This window comes from Mus musculus, chromosome 7 (assembly GCF_000001635.26).
Source record: "Mus musculus strain C57BL/6J chromosome 7, GRCm38.p6 C57BL/6J".
Taxonomy (NCBI): Eukaryota; Metazoa; Chordata; class Mammalia; order Rodentia; family Muridae; genus Mus; species Mus musculus.
Window position 1 is genome coordinate 36713808 of NC_000073.6, and position 16193 is coordinate 36730000.

Consider the following 16193-nt stretch of genomic DNA (forward strand, 5'->3'; position numbering starts at 1 on the left):
ACTTATGTCCACACGCTCATCTGCCAAGGAAGAGTGTTTGAAGGAAGCAGAGATTCACGTGTCTGTCAGGAGAAGGTGGGCTTCCTAGCAGCCTTCCTCAGGCACTGGGGTTCTCTGACATTTTGTTTCCTGCCTTTGTGTTTGCTCTGGGCCTGTAGTGAAATGACTCTTTCGTATATATTAGTTAGGGAATGCTAAGACGGCCTAGGAGAAGAGGCTGCGGTGGTGTTAGTTTCCCTGGCTTTTCTATATAAAATAGTAAAAGCAAGCCAAGACTCTTGTTACGTGACAGAGGCTCCTACTGGGATACTTAGGTGAACAAGTAAGAGAACAAGTGTGGAGTCAGCTGGGCGGAGGAAAATAAATAAAATAACGGCTGTGCTCTCACTCCTGAGAGCCAGGCCGTGAGCTTGCTCTCCGTGGATCCTGGAGCCCCAGACTCTGGCGGAGAGCGTGGGTGGGGAGGGAGGGGAGTATTATCTGGAAACACGTGTACTCATTCCTTGTGAAAGAAGTGAAGTATTTAACATTTCTCCGAGGAAAACATCTTTCATTACTTGACGTGTTCTGTGGTAATGATTTTTCAGTTCAACAAACAAGCACTTATTAGTGTTCGGCTGAGAACCTGGCTGAGGTGGTTGGCAGGGCCATTTTTAAGGGAGCTGGCTGGAGAAGGAAGGGAAAGGGTGGAGTGGGGGAGAGGCTTGGCTTCTCCGGGTGGTCTCCAGATGGTTCGCTTGGCATGGCTGGGCATCTCTGGGACATACTCCGGGACTCTCTGAGCCTAGTGTGGTTGTCAGGTGGGCATGGGTCCTTTTTTTTGTTTTTGTTTTTATTTTTGTTTTGATTATGCAACCAAGAATGGGTGGACCATTAGTGTAACGAGTGACTTAGAATGGGTATACCTGGAGAAGCCAGCTGCTCTGCAGTGGGAAGTATGGTTGATTTGCTTGGAGGGATAACATAGAGGTAAGGGTAAAGAACCAATCCGGACGTGGGTACATTCCATTGTTGTGAACTAACTTATACAAGGAAAGGGGCCTAGGCCCCAGAATTGAGCAGGTATGTCTGCCTGGACCATGAGCAGAGAGATGGGCTCCTGAAAGCCACTGGCATCACATCCTATCGCAACACATCCTGCTGACAATGCCCAGAGGTGTTGGGTGCCGGGGAGACTGCTGTGCTGCTTCTGGTCCTCTTGGGAGAGCATGTGCTCTCCACTCGAATCTGCCGTGGCCCCGACTCCCAACATGGCCTTCAGCTTTGTTTGGTCTCTTTTTCTTCCAATTATATCATGAACAGGCTGGTTAATCTGATGGCAATCCTGGCTCAAGATGGCCTGTACCATACCCAGCCTGATGCTTCTACCATGGTGCTAGTGAAATTAGGAAGAGAGAGCCGGGGACTCTTTAATGAGCCTGTGATTCGAATTTACCCAACAGCCCAACCCCGCCACGTGAGAGTCAAGTATTGTTGCGCAGTGGCTCCCTGTAAGTAGGCCATTTATCTCAGTTCCCAGATTCAGTGGGCTAGCCCACAGATAAAATCTATCTATGGGTTATCTCATCATAGCTCCAAGAAATGTAATCTTGATTTGCATCTGATGATGGACTTTTATTTAGTGTCTGACCATTGTGTTTGATTGGCTCTCAGAGCTGGCCTGGTGGTTCCCTCTGCCATGTATAGTAGAGAATGGGGGTGTTAACTCTTTATACTCCCCAGGAGCCCTTAGCAGCTTCTGTGGATCTTGGTAGGAGGGCAGTATTCTGGGCTGAGTCTCTCAATTCAGTTGTTAAGCATATCATGAAATTCCAGATGTAATAATAAAATTTATAATGCTTGTGTTGTCAGGAGGCACAGGACTCAGTGACAGCTGAAGAAGAGGGTCATCTTGTACTTCGAATGTAATGTGACGCAGGGTCTTGGCAGGGGAGGGTGACTTTGCCGTCAAGCAGAGAGACTGCACATTGTGGTAAATGGTAATGCCATTTTTTTTTCTTCTGGAGACACACTGGGGCAGTGGGAGAGTGTGAAGAAGGAAATTCATTGCCCAGGCCATATTTTCTTCAGGAACTCCATCATCCTTCTTTGCGATTGCCCCTGCCCTGGGGAGGTGGTAGCTCTAGTATCCAGGGACACAGTCTTGGGGAAGGACATGAACGCTCAGATCTTAGAAACAGCTACACTTCTTCGGAAAGGTACTGCGTATTCTCACATGGAAACAAAACCCAAAAAGAAAATGGATGGTCTACTAAAATCAACAGACTGTCGCTTCCCGGCTTGATGGGGCAGCTCTGACCACTGTAGGTGGCAATGGCAGATAGAAGGGCTCGGAGCTTCTGACCACAGCGAGACGGGTGATGCGGTCGCTGGCCTGCTTCCCTGCAGCTCCATGTGGTTTGCTTCCTCCATGACATTTTCAGAGGACCTGTGCCTCCATGGAAAGGCTTGGGTTCCCTCTATTCTGGTGGCGTGCAATCAGTCCAGAAGATTTTAGTTGTGGGACTTCTGGAGACACCTTAGTCACATTCACCAGACGCTATTATCCCTACGATTATTTCCGTGATTGTGTGAATACTAATTAATTAAAAAAATCACTACAGCATATATGAAATATCAGTGATAGACCTAGTAAATAAGTTATTTTAATAGTTTAAGCAATGAAAGTAACTGAATGCCCCTTTTAAATTCATCAGTGAAACAACAATAATTTATGCTTCACCGTGGACGAGGTTTTTACACATATTTTCTTTTCTTTGTAGTGCTGGGGCTTGAACCCAGGGCCTTATGCATACCAGGCAAGAGTTCCAAGACTGAGGTGGAACCTCCGGTTCATAGCAGATATGTCTCCTTCATTTTATTTGTTTATTTCTTTGGGAGATCAGGTATCACCTGACTAGCCCAAAATTCAGGTTAGGGCTCTTGCTCTCAATCCTCCTGCCTCGGCCTTAGAGTGCTTGGATGACAGGCCTGGGCCACCTTCTCTGGCTGCAGAGACATTTGTAAAGTCCCAGTCCAGGTCATCTCCTCCCCTTTCAGTGGTCAGAGAACAGACACAGCCCATCTCTAGCAAAGGCCTGCACTCCTCATTACCCCCTCAGCACAGCCAGCATGGTAGTTGGGCTCTTCTTTTTTGTGTGTGTTCTTGCCAGGCAACCTTCTCCAGATGACTCTGTTCCTGCCAAAAGGAGCTACCGTGAAGGCTCCATCCCTGATCATCCCTCGATGTGTCTCGGGCCAGATTCCCTGCTCAGGATGCTTTAGGACCTAGAAGAGTAGGGAATTTTTTTTTTTTCAATTTCAAGTGGCCTTTTGCCTCCTGTAAAAAGCTCATTCATGTCTGCAGTCCAGAGGGATGTGTAGACCACACAGCATCATAACACCCACGTTTTTTTCCCCCTACCCATCCCCCCCCCCCTTTGCTAGGTTAGGTCATAGAGAGGGTACGAGGGAATTGGAGAGCAACCAGGAGGTTGTGCTGTGGCCAGTGCAGACCCTTGGAGAGGCCTGGATGCTGTGAACCCCCTGACTTCCAGTGGTACCCACTGGCTGGCGCTGGGTGTTCAGGCATCCGCAGTGGTCTGTGCTTATGCAGCACATCCCAGCTCGGGGATGCTGCCTCCAGAGGCTCCTGCAGGCAGTTCCAGCTCGCTTAGATCTGCCCTTGCTAGTGGGAGAGATTTACTGGAAGCCCTCAAAGGCAAAGCAGCTCAGGGGCTTGAGGTCTATTCTTTGCTTTTCTCTTTCTTTTTTTTCCCCCTCTTTTTCTTGCAAGTTTTATTTTTGACCCAAAATATTAAATTTCCCGGGGATGGGGGAAAAAGCAGAGCCGTTAAAGAGAGAGGACACCCTTTTATTAACCAAGAAGCAGCTCTTTTGAATTACAGAGGAGAATTTGACCCCTTTTGAAAGGAAATAAAGGAGGAACCCCATGTAAGGAAAGCAAGAAAAGCTGATGTTACATTTTCTGTGATTACTCATATCCGAGGCTGGAGCTCCGGGAAGTCGGCTATAATGGAATTTTTTTCTTTTTTTTTTCTTTTTGTTTTTCCTCCTCTGAGTTGTGTCTCTGCTCTTCTTCCTCTCCTATGAGAGAGAGTAAGGAGTAGTTTGTGCTTGATGGGAAAGAATACTTGCTTTCTGACTTGCCATCTCCCTCTGACTGGACCCAGGGTCCAGGTTGAAGGACCGTGTAATTAATTCTCTTAACCAGGGAGCTGTTAAGGCTCAGAGAGGCAGGAAGGGAATGGCGCAGCAGGGTGTCCCTGAACCCAGAACTCGGCCAGCTTGCACCTGAGTTTTGACACCAGCCTGTAACAGCAGTGATCAGCTATAAATAATTCACCTCCAGAAGTGAAAAGTCGAAAGCCTCGGTAGAGGTTCACAACCATTAGTCGCCGTTTCGTTGGCATCGTTTAAAAACTATTTTCCTGCGTATACTGTGTGAGTTTCTAGGAGCCTGGTGCATACCCTGAGACCCAAATCAGAGGTGCCACAGCCCTGGCTGCATTCAGCAGACGTGTGCGTGTGTGCATGTGTGAAAACTGCAGGGTATGCCTGTTGCCAGGTCTCGCCTCCTTCCCCGCACCCTGGAAGATGCTCATTGTAGTTTCTTGATACTTAAGCTCTGCCTGCATAAGGTGCAGCAGGCACCTGGTACCTTCATCTGGGCAGTGAGAAATGACCATCGTTTCTTCCTTCTTGCTCCGAGCTTAGGTGACCAAACCAAGAAGTAATTAGACAATTAGTGGTGACAAAGATGGGTCTGTTCTTCCTTCCTTAGTTTTATTTTAGTCCGGTGTGGTGTCTGCATCTTAATAAGATTCCCATTTATGTTGTGGTAGATGGGCCCACCAACCCTACGAGCCTTTTTGGATTTAATGACAAAGCAGGGCCACTGGCTTATCCAAAAATGTGGTGTCTGGAAGTTTAAATGTAGACACACACATAGTTCTTACAAGAAGTGGATCCTCCAGTCTCAGGCTGAGATTGGTGAGACGTGTTTGGAAGCCACTGCATTTAGGTGACAACTGAAATAAAGGTTTTGAAAGGATATACAGAAAGTTGACACATCTGAAGCCTGCCTCTTCAGGGCTGTCTCCTGTGACTGTGGTTGCAGATAATTCTTTATTCTTATTTGGTAATACGCACACCGTTTAAATGGTATGGCAGTTAATCGTGATTGTTTTAAAATATAATTTCATAGATGGAGCTTTTGTATACCAGGTAGGCCTGACTTCTTATCATAAAAAATAAACTCTACAAGTTCCTCTTTTATTTGTTATTGGATATAAAATAAGGCAGTTTCCACTAATAAAAGAGGGACCCGTTATTGGTGATTTTACTGAGACATTGTGTTTCAATACTGGTGTTTCAATACTGGCTAGTCGTGCAAAGGAACCTTGTCTATGTAAAGGTGCAATGCCCTACAGGTTGAGCTACTTAGACAGGACCCGGGTCTCAGGAGCTAGATGGTTCTGCAACCTTTCCACATGAGGAGTTGACCCTCAAGGGCTACCTTGGCCAGGTGGAGGTGATCACATGGCCCTCTTTCCACTTCTGATGTTATTCAAACACATTTGGGTTCTCCCAGAACACAGACTCAAAGCAGCTGCTAGTGCTACTGACTGTAGGCCCCTGGACTGAGCGAGTTAACTGCTCATTGAATTTATTCCTCCCACTTCTCAGCAAGGTATGCTGGGATTGAATGGGTCCTCCACTCAGGGGTTCTGTCTGAGGGCCTAGCAAAAGTTCTCTTTCTTTTGACAGAGTTTATAGCGATGTTTTCTTAATTATTCTTGATGTTTTGCCCATTATACCATTAGCTTCTTCAGAGGACAGAGATAAATAGCTGGTATCCACAAGAACAAAGTGTGAACTGAATGCATTTAATTATTGATAGCTCGGTAGCTAAAGGTTCTGAAATGATGTTGTCAAATGCCTTGGTGAGTCGACAGCAGATGTGTTGGTCTGCACGCACAACTAGAGATGGGGCACCAGTAAAACTCAGGGAAGGAACGCCATTAAGCAAATAACGGACTCTAGCCGTTCATTTTCCTTAATTTGTTTCCCAGTATGATTGGTTTCGTTCTCTGTGTTAGATTTTGAGGCTTAGGAGGTTTGCAGGTTTTTGTTTCTCTGCTTTTAAAATACATGACCATGTATTGATTGCATGCATATTGTCAAACTATTGTTTTTAAGTAAACTCACTGACCCACTTTCATTTCTACTGCTTCTTATATATGTGTACACGTGTGTGCATTAAGTATGTATACGGCTTTGTTGAAGTCGGTGTTTTCACAATCTTAGTCCTAAAATGGGAATTTGAAAGCCACTGGCTTTATGCTCATGTTTCCAAACAGGAAGAAGCCACACGCTCACGAGTTCCCTTCTCCCTCCTCATTAGCGACCAAATTCGTCTTTATGCACATGCAAGTAAGGACTTCCCGTGTTTATCCTGACGTGTCGACAGAACTCGTCACATTTTCAATTATCTCACTTCTTCATTTTGCTTTCTCTCCCAAATGTGGGCTATGGTTCCCACGGTGGAAAACACAATGGAAATACCTCGCCATCCTCTGGCGTGAGTAGAAAGCTGGTGGGTTTCGCCCCTAGGAAGTATAGTTACAGATCTGAAAGAATTTTACTAACACGTGTCAAATGGTTACTGTGGACCCATTTTCCCCATCTTGAGTATTTGACTAGTGGCATCATTCACCGAGACGCTTAATTATATTTTTTTCTAATGGCTTTGGACTCTTGACATTGAAGAAGAGGAGGAGGAAGAAGAGGAAAGGAGAAGAGGAGGAGGAGGAGGAAGAGGAAGAAAAAGCCGAGAGCTATAGCACCAGAGCTTAGGCAAGGAACGCCCCCTGCTAACACCAGGCATACCCTCCAGGTTACCTTCTGTATGTATCGAACATACAGCCAGCCCATGCTGCTCGCCTGGACTGTCATGTTTCCCTGCCTGTGCTGACTGGTCCATATTAGTAAGATGTCCTTTGGAACTTAGGGCTGTGTGAGAGTCTGGAAGGATTTTTTTTTTAAACTTGAGTAACTGTTTACAGTGAGAGAGTCAAAGATGCAGGCACTCCTACAGCAGAGCTACGAGTGCTGGCTGAAGCCGTCTTTCCTAATGCAGCCCGTGTTCTCCCATCTCCCTAACAGCAACAAACCCGCTGCTTCCCCAGCCTCCCTGGAAATTAAATAACTAGCCTGTGTGGGAGGCACACACTCCACGGCTTGCTGGGCTACGTCAGAGAGGTCAGCCCCGCCCTTGATGCGGCAGCTCAGAACATCTGTGCATCCCTAGCTGTACACACACACACACACACACACACACACACACCAGGCTTGTTTGTACATAGGTCTTCTCTATAGCAGCTACATATATAAGGCCCTGAACAGTTTGACAGTCGTTTCCCCTTATGTGAAACTAAATGCATTTTAATTTTTTTTTAATTATAAAGGTAGTAATTCGTATGATAGAAAATCTAAATAAGTTCGAGGACACTTAATTAATGGAGAAATCTTCGTTCAACCCCAGTTCTATGTGTCCCTCCTTAGGGATGTTAGCAGTTTGTGGCACACCCTTCTGAAGACATAAGCATGCAGATATGTTCTGTTTTGTACCTTTCTCTTATATATATATATATATATATATATATATATATATATACATATACATATATATATATATACACACACACATACATATATATACTTACCATTTATTTTTACACATATAAAGTTACAACTCACGGGCAGGATGTATGGACAGATGTGTAAGTGATATAGCAAATGAAGTGAAATGTGGAATTTGGGGTCTGTGTAGTGAGTCCATTGATCAGCTTTCAACTTTGCTATGTGTATTTGGTTTCATGATAAAATAGGGAATATATTGTTATCGTCCTATCTGAATTATATTATGTATAATATGTATGGTGTAGAGCTGTCTCTTGCTTTTTAATGGTGGCATATTACTCCCGTGTATGAGATCTCTCCTATGTATGCGATTACTCCTATGTATAGGGTGTTTTGTTGCTGTTATTTTGTTTTTTGCTTGTTTGTTTTTTTGTTGGTTTTAATTTTTTCGTTATTTATTTATTTATTGTTTTAAAAGCATGTTGCTTTTCTATTTATTTTTTAAAGTCATGGTCTCACTATGTAGCACTGGCTTGCCAGGACCTCACTATGGCTGCATGAGTTGTTTCTTTGTTTTGTTTTGTTTTGTTTTGTTTTGTTTTGTTTTGTTTTGTTTTTGAATGTTTTAAGACAGGGTCTCATTATACAGCCCACAACTGATTTCGAACCCACCATTCTCTTGCCTCAGCGCCTAGAATTCCAGAGACTCTAGGCATGTGCCACCAGGCCCAGTGCATCGAGTAACTCTATCAATAAACATTTGAGTTACGTCACCATAGAGAAGGCCCTTCTTTGTGAGACAGAACACTACAGACAAAATTGTTAGCAGAGATTAGTTTAGCTCCTGAAAGAATGTATTCAAAACTATTGCTTCCCATCACCGCCTGCTTGTGTGTTCCTGGAGCCCCCCAATCCACAGCTTAGTTTAGGATTGCAGTCAGAGACCCCCCCTCCTAGGGCTCAATATGGGCTCAGCACATCGTCATACGTTTCAAAGGTGTGTGTATGTGTATATGTGCATATGTGTGTGTGTGTGGGGGAGGGGTTGGATGTGAAGTTTGAATGTCCTTATTAACTTTAGAAGTCCTTGGGTTTGTTTGTTTGTTTGTTTGTTTACATTTCTGGGTGACTACAGATGGGTTTAAGTTCACTGTCTGTGACACAGATGGTCTCATTTGACGGACAAGAAAAGATCAAGAGTGGGAAAGACACCAGTGTAAGTTGTCATGGTGCTCCTCCCACCTTGGCTTGAAACCTTGGCATGATCCTCTGGGGCTGGACCATGGTAGGCTTCTCCACTGGCCTCCCCATTACCTGAGGGTGCTTAGAAAGCCAGGCTGCCGAGACAGCCAGGTGAGTTCCTGCCGAGTACTGCAGAGGTGGCTGTCTCCAGCCAGGAGCTTCTCAGAAAACGACCGTGGAATGCTGCAAAAGTCCTTTTGGGTTTTGGCTGAATAATATTTAAGGGTTTTGAAAGAGTGACTTAATTGTGTTTTTATGTAATTGATGGCGTTCTAGTAAAATGTATCGAGACACGGTATCAGCGTTTCTCTAACTGTTCCTTGGAGAAAAATCTCTGCTCATATGAAAATGGTTCCTTCACTTTCCACTCATGGAATTGTGAAAAATGAAAAAAAAATCACTGGCTTCCTCTGAATCACTGTACCTAGAGGACTCTCTCATTTTAAAATGTACTCCCCCACTCCCGGACTTGGCCTGGATACCACAGGGGTACCTCATCATTATAAGATTGCGGCTTGGGAACCCGGGGGCCTGCTATGTTAGACTTGGGGCAGGATGCTGTGTGGGCAGATTTCGGGAAGCTTCCATGTGCCCACAGGTCAGTTGGTACTAGGCTCCAGACTGAGGACCTCCTAACTGGGGACTCGTGAGTTCCTCAGAGTTCTTGCCCACCACAACCTGTTTTGGGTTTGGAAGACTGTGGCACATAAAGCTACATTGCAATGATGCACAGTCTCTTAAGCCTCGGATCGAATTTGAAGACCATATCACCTTGCTTGCTACCATAGAAATCGGGGAATGTAAATGTACATTCTCAGCTTTCCTAACGTGACATTTGTTTATATGGGGGGGGGGGGAGGTTTGCATACATTTCGATTCCCCCCCTTCCTTCTTTCCTTCATCTGCTCCCCCTTTCTTGTTTTTTCTAGAGGTTCACTATCTAACACAGGCTGCCCTTGAACCGAGGCTAGCTTCTGCCTTGGTCGCCTCAGTGCTGGGGTGATCTTACTGTGTCGGGACTGTTGGGCTTGGTGCTTTGATTTTGTTTCAGACCTTACTACATTGATTCCATTCTGGAAAATCAAACCGTAATCATGAAAAATGAAAATATATTCGAACCCCAGATGGAGCTGAGAGCTGAGTTCTTTAGTAGTGTGCACATGGCCTTAGCTTCCATTCCTAGCACCCCTCTCTCTTTTCTGTCTTATTTTAAAATAAAAAGTATGTTAACCCTCTCTCAGTTTTCTCCATCCCTCCCTTCATCCTTCCTTCCCTCCCTCCCATCCTTTCTCCTTTCGTTCCTTCCTCCCTTTCTGTGGTGCCTGGAATGGAATGAAAGGCCTTGCATGCACATGCTAGGCCAGCAACATGTCTCCAGTCCCCCCAGTTAGTTTCTAATTACAGAAAACTCGCAAGTCTGCTAAATTACATTGTAATAGTAGTTACAATAATAATAATTGTAATTATAATGCTTTGAAAGTACCATGGGTCACCCTCCTGGTGGCCGCAAGCTGTGTGCTGCTTCCTGGAGGCCCTGTGCACTAGGACCTCCGAGGGTCTAACCACTACGAACACGCGCACTAGAAGAGAGCCGGTGTTCAACGGTGGGTGACACCCGAGTGTGGTGGTGAGGGTGACCCTCGTGGCCCGTGTCCCATAGGCCTTTTTCGGGAGGGTTTTCTTACTGAGTCAGCCTGAGTGTCACCAGTGCGGTGCAGTGGGGCTGCCCCTGCTGGGCCCTGGGAGGAGAACCCCAGGTAGACAAGACTGGAGCATCTGCAGCCTGCTGCGCTGCCGTGTGTGGGGGAACAGCAGGTCCAGATGCACAGCCACAGCTGCAGCCTCCGCCACCGTGTGGGAGAACACACCTTCCCTAGGTGTGTAACGGGGCGGGAAGGTGACTGCATAGAGTCTTCTGTCCTTGGGCTGGAGACTGCAGTAGCTCTGCCTTGGCATGTCACTTAGCAGCTTCCTGTGATCTGCATGTGGCCCTTTCTCAGGGCATATCAAGGGGCCGGCCGGCAAGAAGCCACCTGGGTATCATAAACCAACTGCATAGAGTTCTCTGACACTGAATCCTCACAGGGTGAACAAGAAAAACCACAATGAAAATAAAGAAGAAAAATAGTGTGTGTTGATGCCTCCTGCTTGGTCCTAACTGGCAAACCTTGTGTGTCTTGACGTCTGAAAGACATTTAATGTTTAATAATTAGACCTCTTTACAGGAGCTCCCTGAATAATGACATTTGTAGAGCCCTCCACATCAATGAATAGATCGCCAAGACACTGGAGCAGAGGCTCACAAACACACCCTTCCCAGGAGGGTCTAGGGGGCCCAGTAGCAGTGTAGCAGTGGGCACCTCTCAGCCAGAATAGAAGAACTAGCTTTGGCTTCTGGTTTTGCGGATAGGCAGTCACCCAATGGTCTCGTTTCGGTGTTAAGGAGTAGGACGTGTGTTTGAAACAATTTCCACATGTTTTCAATTCAGTATTGCCTGAACAAAACTAAGGTTGTCAGTCTGATGCACAGGTCTCACACACACATGCATGTGTTCCAGTAGGAGGAAAGGAGCAGGTCACAATGTGAAAGTTTATTTCCTCTCTATGGCCACCTCTGCACCTGTATTTTCCAAAGTTCTCACAGCAGACCTATGCTGCCAGACACTGAGGCTTAGCGTTGAGGGTGCAGCAGCAGACACTTGGTGGCCTGGCAGAAGAGAAGCCGTTAGTCACTCATTCAAAGATAAAGCTCTCCCACTTTCACCACTGTGTGGAAAGAAAGCGACTCCATTCACACAGGCCCGTGGTCACAGGGAGGTGAGGCGGACATAGCTCCCGCTGGCTGGACTTAACCTTGTTGCCTGAGTTTCTGCCACCACGGGCTTCCCTGGGTATATGCTTTGGTATCGGTGGGGTTTTGTGGGATTCCAAGATAATCTAGAGGCTCCAAACTGGTCTTACTCAGAGGGACCAGAAATACATTCACTAGATGGCTAAGGTTTTAAGCACTTTTAGTACCTGAGTATGGTGGATGGCACCTGGGACTTCGCCGTGAGGAGGTTGAGGGAGGAGGAGGTCCAAGTCAAAGCTGGCTTGGGCAGCATAGGTAGACTATTAGAGAAAAAACAAAGACAAATAAAAAATAACCACTACAACCACCAACAAATGGAAAAAAAAACCCATCCAGGGCAGTATCTTAGGAGCATCACACTGGTGAGTTGTGAACTGTCTGAAGATCTGTTTGCCTGCCGAGCACCGCCAGGCACATGCGAGCCTTCGTCACGAGCACTTTCCTTTCCTACCTGTCTCTACATCAGAATGATGTTTCGGGTTTGTTCATTTACCTTAGAATTAAACAGGCAGCAAAGGTCTGAGGGCATGGACTATCAGGTATTCTTTTTGTGTGTGCACGTCGCAGTGTCCTTCAGTACCAGCTCCTCACATCCTTTAGGAACTGAAAAGTGCAACTCCAGCCCAGTTTCGAGTTTTGGAAACCTTCTGCCACAGAGGATAAATCCTAAGGCTGCTAACGGGGTATCCTGATTGCTCCCCATGCTTGCTGGCCATCTCAGTGGGACCCTTCCAGAAGGGAACACAACACTGCACGAGACTCAGTAAGCTCTTGCAGCTGGAGATGCGAATACTCTGAATGGTCTGGGAACACCCAGACCCGTAGCCCCGCTGAACCTGTCATTCTCATCCGCCCAGATCCAGCGCCCCGAAGTTAGGAATGTTTTAGACTCTGGTGGTGTGGTCCAGAACAGGCCTGTGAACTGCATCTGGCCATGACTTCATTATAGCATGCCATCAAGCAAGTTACTGAGGTCATCCTGAGTTGATGCCTCTATCCAAGAAAGGCAGACCAGATCAGAAAACATGCTACCCCGAGGAGAACACCACAGACATCTCCTAAAGATGGGTTCAGAGCATAGAACAAATCTACCTCACACATGGTCTCAGAAAGTTGTCTTTCGGTTGCCCCCCCCCCTTTTGGGGGGTTTAGGAAAAATGGTGGCTACTGCTGAGGATTGAATCCTTGTGCCGTGCATGTGCTGAGCTGTGTCTCAGTTTCTCTTTTAACTTGGTGAGGTGAGTCCCACTAGGTTGCTCAGGCTGGCTTTGAGCCACCAGTCTTGGCCATGGTGGTCTTGCTTTGGCAGTTATTCCAGCTTAGCCTGTTGAGTAGTTGGGCTTGCAAGCCTATGTTATTAGGTACAGCACAGCACATATATATTTTTTAAGGACCTAAAATGATATTCACACAATGGAATATTGAAAAGCATTATAAAGAAAGGACCTACACACAAGATGAATGGGTCTGAGAAACAGGAGCATTCAAAGCAAACCAAAGACCACATACAGCCGGACAGTCATTTTTTAGGAATCTCAGAAAGCAACATAAAACGATCGTTGTTTTAGGAGTGGAGGTTCATGCATTGGAGCCCAGAGAGGCCCTGTGTTTGATTCTCAAGTTGGCTGAGGACTTGGTTTGTAGGTATTTGTTTCCTTATTATGCTGAACAACCTGCATACAATGTTCTGTTTATTTTCCACTGCTTCCTCCCCACTTTTTCTTCCTCTGTCTTTCTTTCCAGGGTCTCCCTTGAATGCCAGGCAGGGCTTGAGCTGGGATTACAGACAGGCACACCCTGGGAACTGATTTCATGCATCCGTGTACCCTCTGTTACCTAAGCGGCATTTCAGGGTGCTTTCTCACACCTGTCCTTCAGAGCTTACATTTCCAGCCTTCAGCTCTGATCTCTGAGCCGCCCTGTAAAACTCCATCATAGTTTAGGGTGTTTAGTAAATAAGTCTTCCTGCTCCCTCTTCCAGCTGTTGGCTTTGCCAAGAAGAGGTATGCAAAGGACAGACCGTGCTGTATGGTCTCGGGGGCTCCATCTTCAGAGTCCATATACGTCAGCTAGTTAACGAAGCCAGCCTTCCCACTCCAGCAGCTAGGGTCTTAGCAACCAGAATAGGAGACTGGAGTCCATGTGGATGGATACATATCCATCTATCTGCTATCTGGGGTACAGGAAAGGGAGGCTGGAGGATCTTGAATTCCAGATCAGTTTGGGCTACCTAAGGAGACCAAAGCCTTGGGGAGGAAAAACCAGAGAGAGTAAGCTGAGCTTCAGTTTCCCAACCTTTGGAGATGCTGGAGATAGGCTTTGTTGCTTTCGTTTTTTAATGTGCTCTGATTGTTTGTGTCTCACATCGCGATACTAATAATTATTAAAAATAATTATAAATTCCTGACAGAAACTTTACCTACTCAAAACAATGGGCAAAAATCCTCATAGGGGCTGGGGTGGGGTGGGGGACATCATTTTTCTGTATTTTCAGCTTAGAAGGCGTCTCTGTTTATAACATTCTTTTTCTGAAGCCACGTACATACTCTTGGCAGCTGCTATTCATAGCCTGCTTGTTTTCGTGGCTGTTGCTACGTTGTCAGGTGGCGACCCAGAGTTTACCAGAGTCTTTTGGGTCTTTTTTTTTAAACCCCCCACAGGGAGTGAAAGGTTTGATTTTTTTTTTCTCCACAGGACACAATCTTGATGCCCGATTTAGATCCTGGTGGACACACCCAGGCCGAGAGCTTCTCAGGGCTGGAGGATGTGATTATTGTTGCAGAGTGAGCTGTGACCCCTTAGGGATGTTAGCCGTGGCACCAGGCTGGCAGCGGCTTGCAGGTCCGGTGGGTATACCGCAGCCTGCTCCTGGGGATAGGCATTTGCTCCAGCCTAGGTCACCACATCATTTCCTCCCAATAATGGAGGTTTTTATCATCTGGAGATGGAGACTAAGGATACTTTTATTGAGTCAACTTCCTTCGAAGTTTCTAAGCCGTAGTTGGGATTATGACATAATTGTTTTACATGTTGACACCACCTTTTATCGTAATCGCTTTGCATTGTTTTTTGATAAAGGGATAAAAATAATAGGCGACATTTGAGAAAGCGGAGGGAATTTTTGTTCTTTTATTCATGATACTAAAAATTACCCAAAATAAGATATTTTACAAAAAAGGGATTTTGTTCCAAAAGTGACTAATTTAAATCAGTTTATACAATGAACTTGCTAATGATCCGCAGTCTCGAAGAGCTTAATGCCTTTATACTGTTATCATTTTTTATGAATAGAATTATACAAAAAAGTTCCTATTGTATTGTACAGTGAGTTTCACACAACCATCCTTTATCAACAGATGGCAACCAGCACATGAAAAATAATTAAAAAATAAAATGAAAAGAAACCAAGAATGAATTAAAGTGCTTCTTTGCGTTCTGATCTGCATTTTTGGTTTAGAATTTTTATGGTGAATTGCCATATTATCTGTTATATCAGTTTACAATGAGGCTCCTATCAGACATAAAACAGATTTATAACACCATTAAAATACAATATCAAAGAATGAATAAGCAATTCAATAAAATTACAATAACACGAAGATAAAACGAAAGCCTTTTCAATAACAGTTTTATGCAAGAACATTTTGCAGATAAATATGTGTTTATAGATCTTTTAAATGTACATTTATTATAGTGTTCCTAATAGAGCCACAGGGGTTAATTTTTCCTGTGTGTTGTCTTTTATAAGTGGTTTAAAAGCTAGCTGCAAAACTCTTCAATAGATTGTTTTGAGTCTTCGAATTGATTTTGGTAAAGGGAGCTTTTACAGTCCTTCAGCCCAATGTTCACACACAAACCAGTCAATATGGCCGGGCCCCCTTGCTCAATGGGTGCCTGGAGGCTTCCCCGTACCACCTGGGACCCAGACATGAAAGAAACAGGGAAGGAGAAGTTTATAATGATTTTTTTTTGAGTGCTCTTTTCACCTCAGATGTTCAGGTCTGATGTTCAGAAAAATAAAAAAGAAAAGAAAGAAGAAGAAGAAGAAGAAGAAGAAGAAGAAGAAGAAGAAGAAGAAGAAGAAGAAGAAGAAGAAGAAGAAGAAGAAGAAGAAGAAGAAGAAGAAGAAGAAGAAGAAGAAGAAGAAGAAGAAGAAGAAGAAGAAGAAGAAGAAGAAGAAGAAGAAGAAGAAGAAGAAGAAGAAGAAGAAGAAGAAGAAGAAGAAGAAGAAGAAGAAGAAGAAGAAGAAGAAGAAGAAGAAGAAGAAGAAGAAGAAGAAGAAGAAGAAGAAGAAGAAGAAGAAGAAGAAGAAGAAGAAGAAGAAGAAGAAGAAGAAGAAGAAGAAGAAGAAGAAGAAGAAGAAGAGCAAAAGCCAAAGGTGGCAGGCTTCATTCTAGGTAGCAATCATTGTAGGTAGTAAATGGGCGTGTGGTGAGGTGAGGGCAGGTGGAGTGTA

At 45.1% G+C, this 16193-nt stretch overlaps 1 protein-coding gene across 5 annotated transcripts in view; it reads left to right on the forward strand.

Annotated features, from left to right (window-relative positions):
- The window catches only part of Tshz3 (teashirt zinc finger family member 3), a 75436-nt gene that overhangs the window by 15690 nt on the left and 43553 nt on the right, over positions 1 to 16193 (forward strand). Inside the window, exon 1 of one of the 5 annotated variants that reach the window (XM_006539965.2) lies at positions 16029 to 16134. The exons of 3 other annotated variants lie outside the window; for them this stretch is intronic. The gene's annotated coding sequence lies outside the window, so the exon portion shown is untranslated. Of the gene's footprint in view, positions 1 to 16028; positions 16135 to 16193 lie in introns of those variants that run through there. One more of the 5 variants, XM_006539963.1, reaches the window with a different exon arrangement.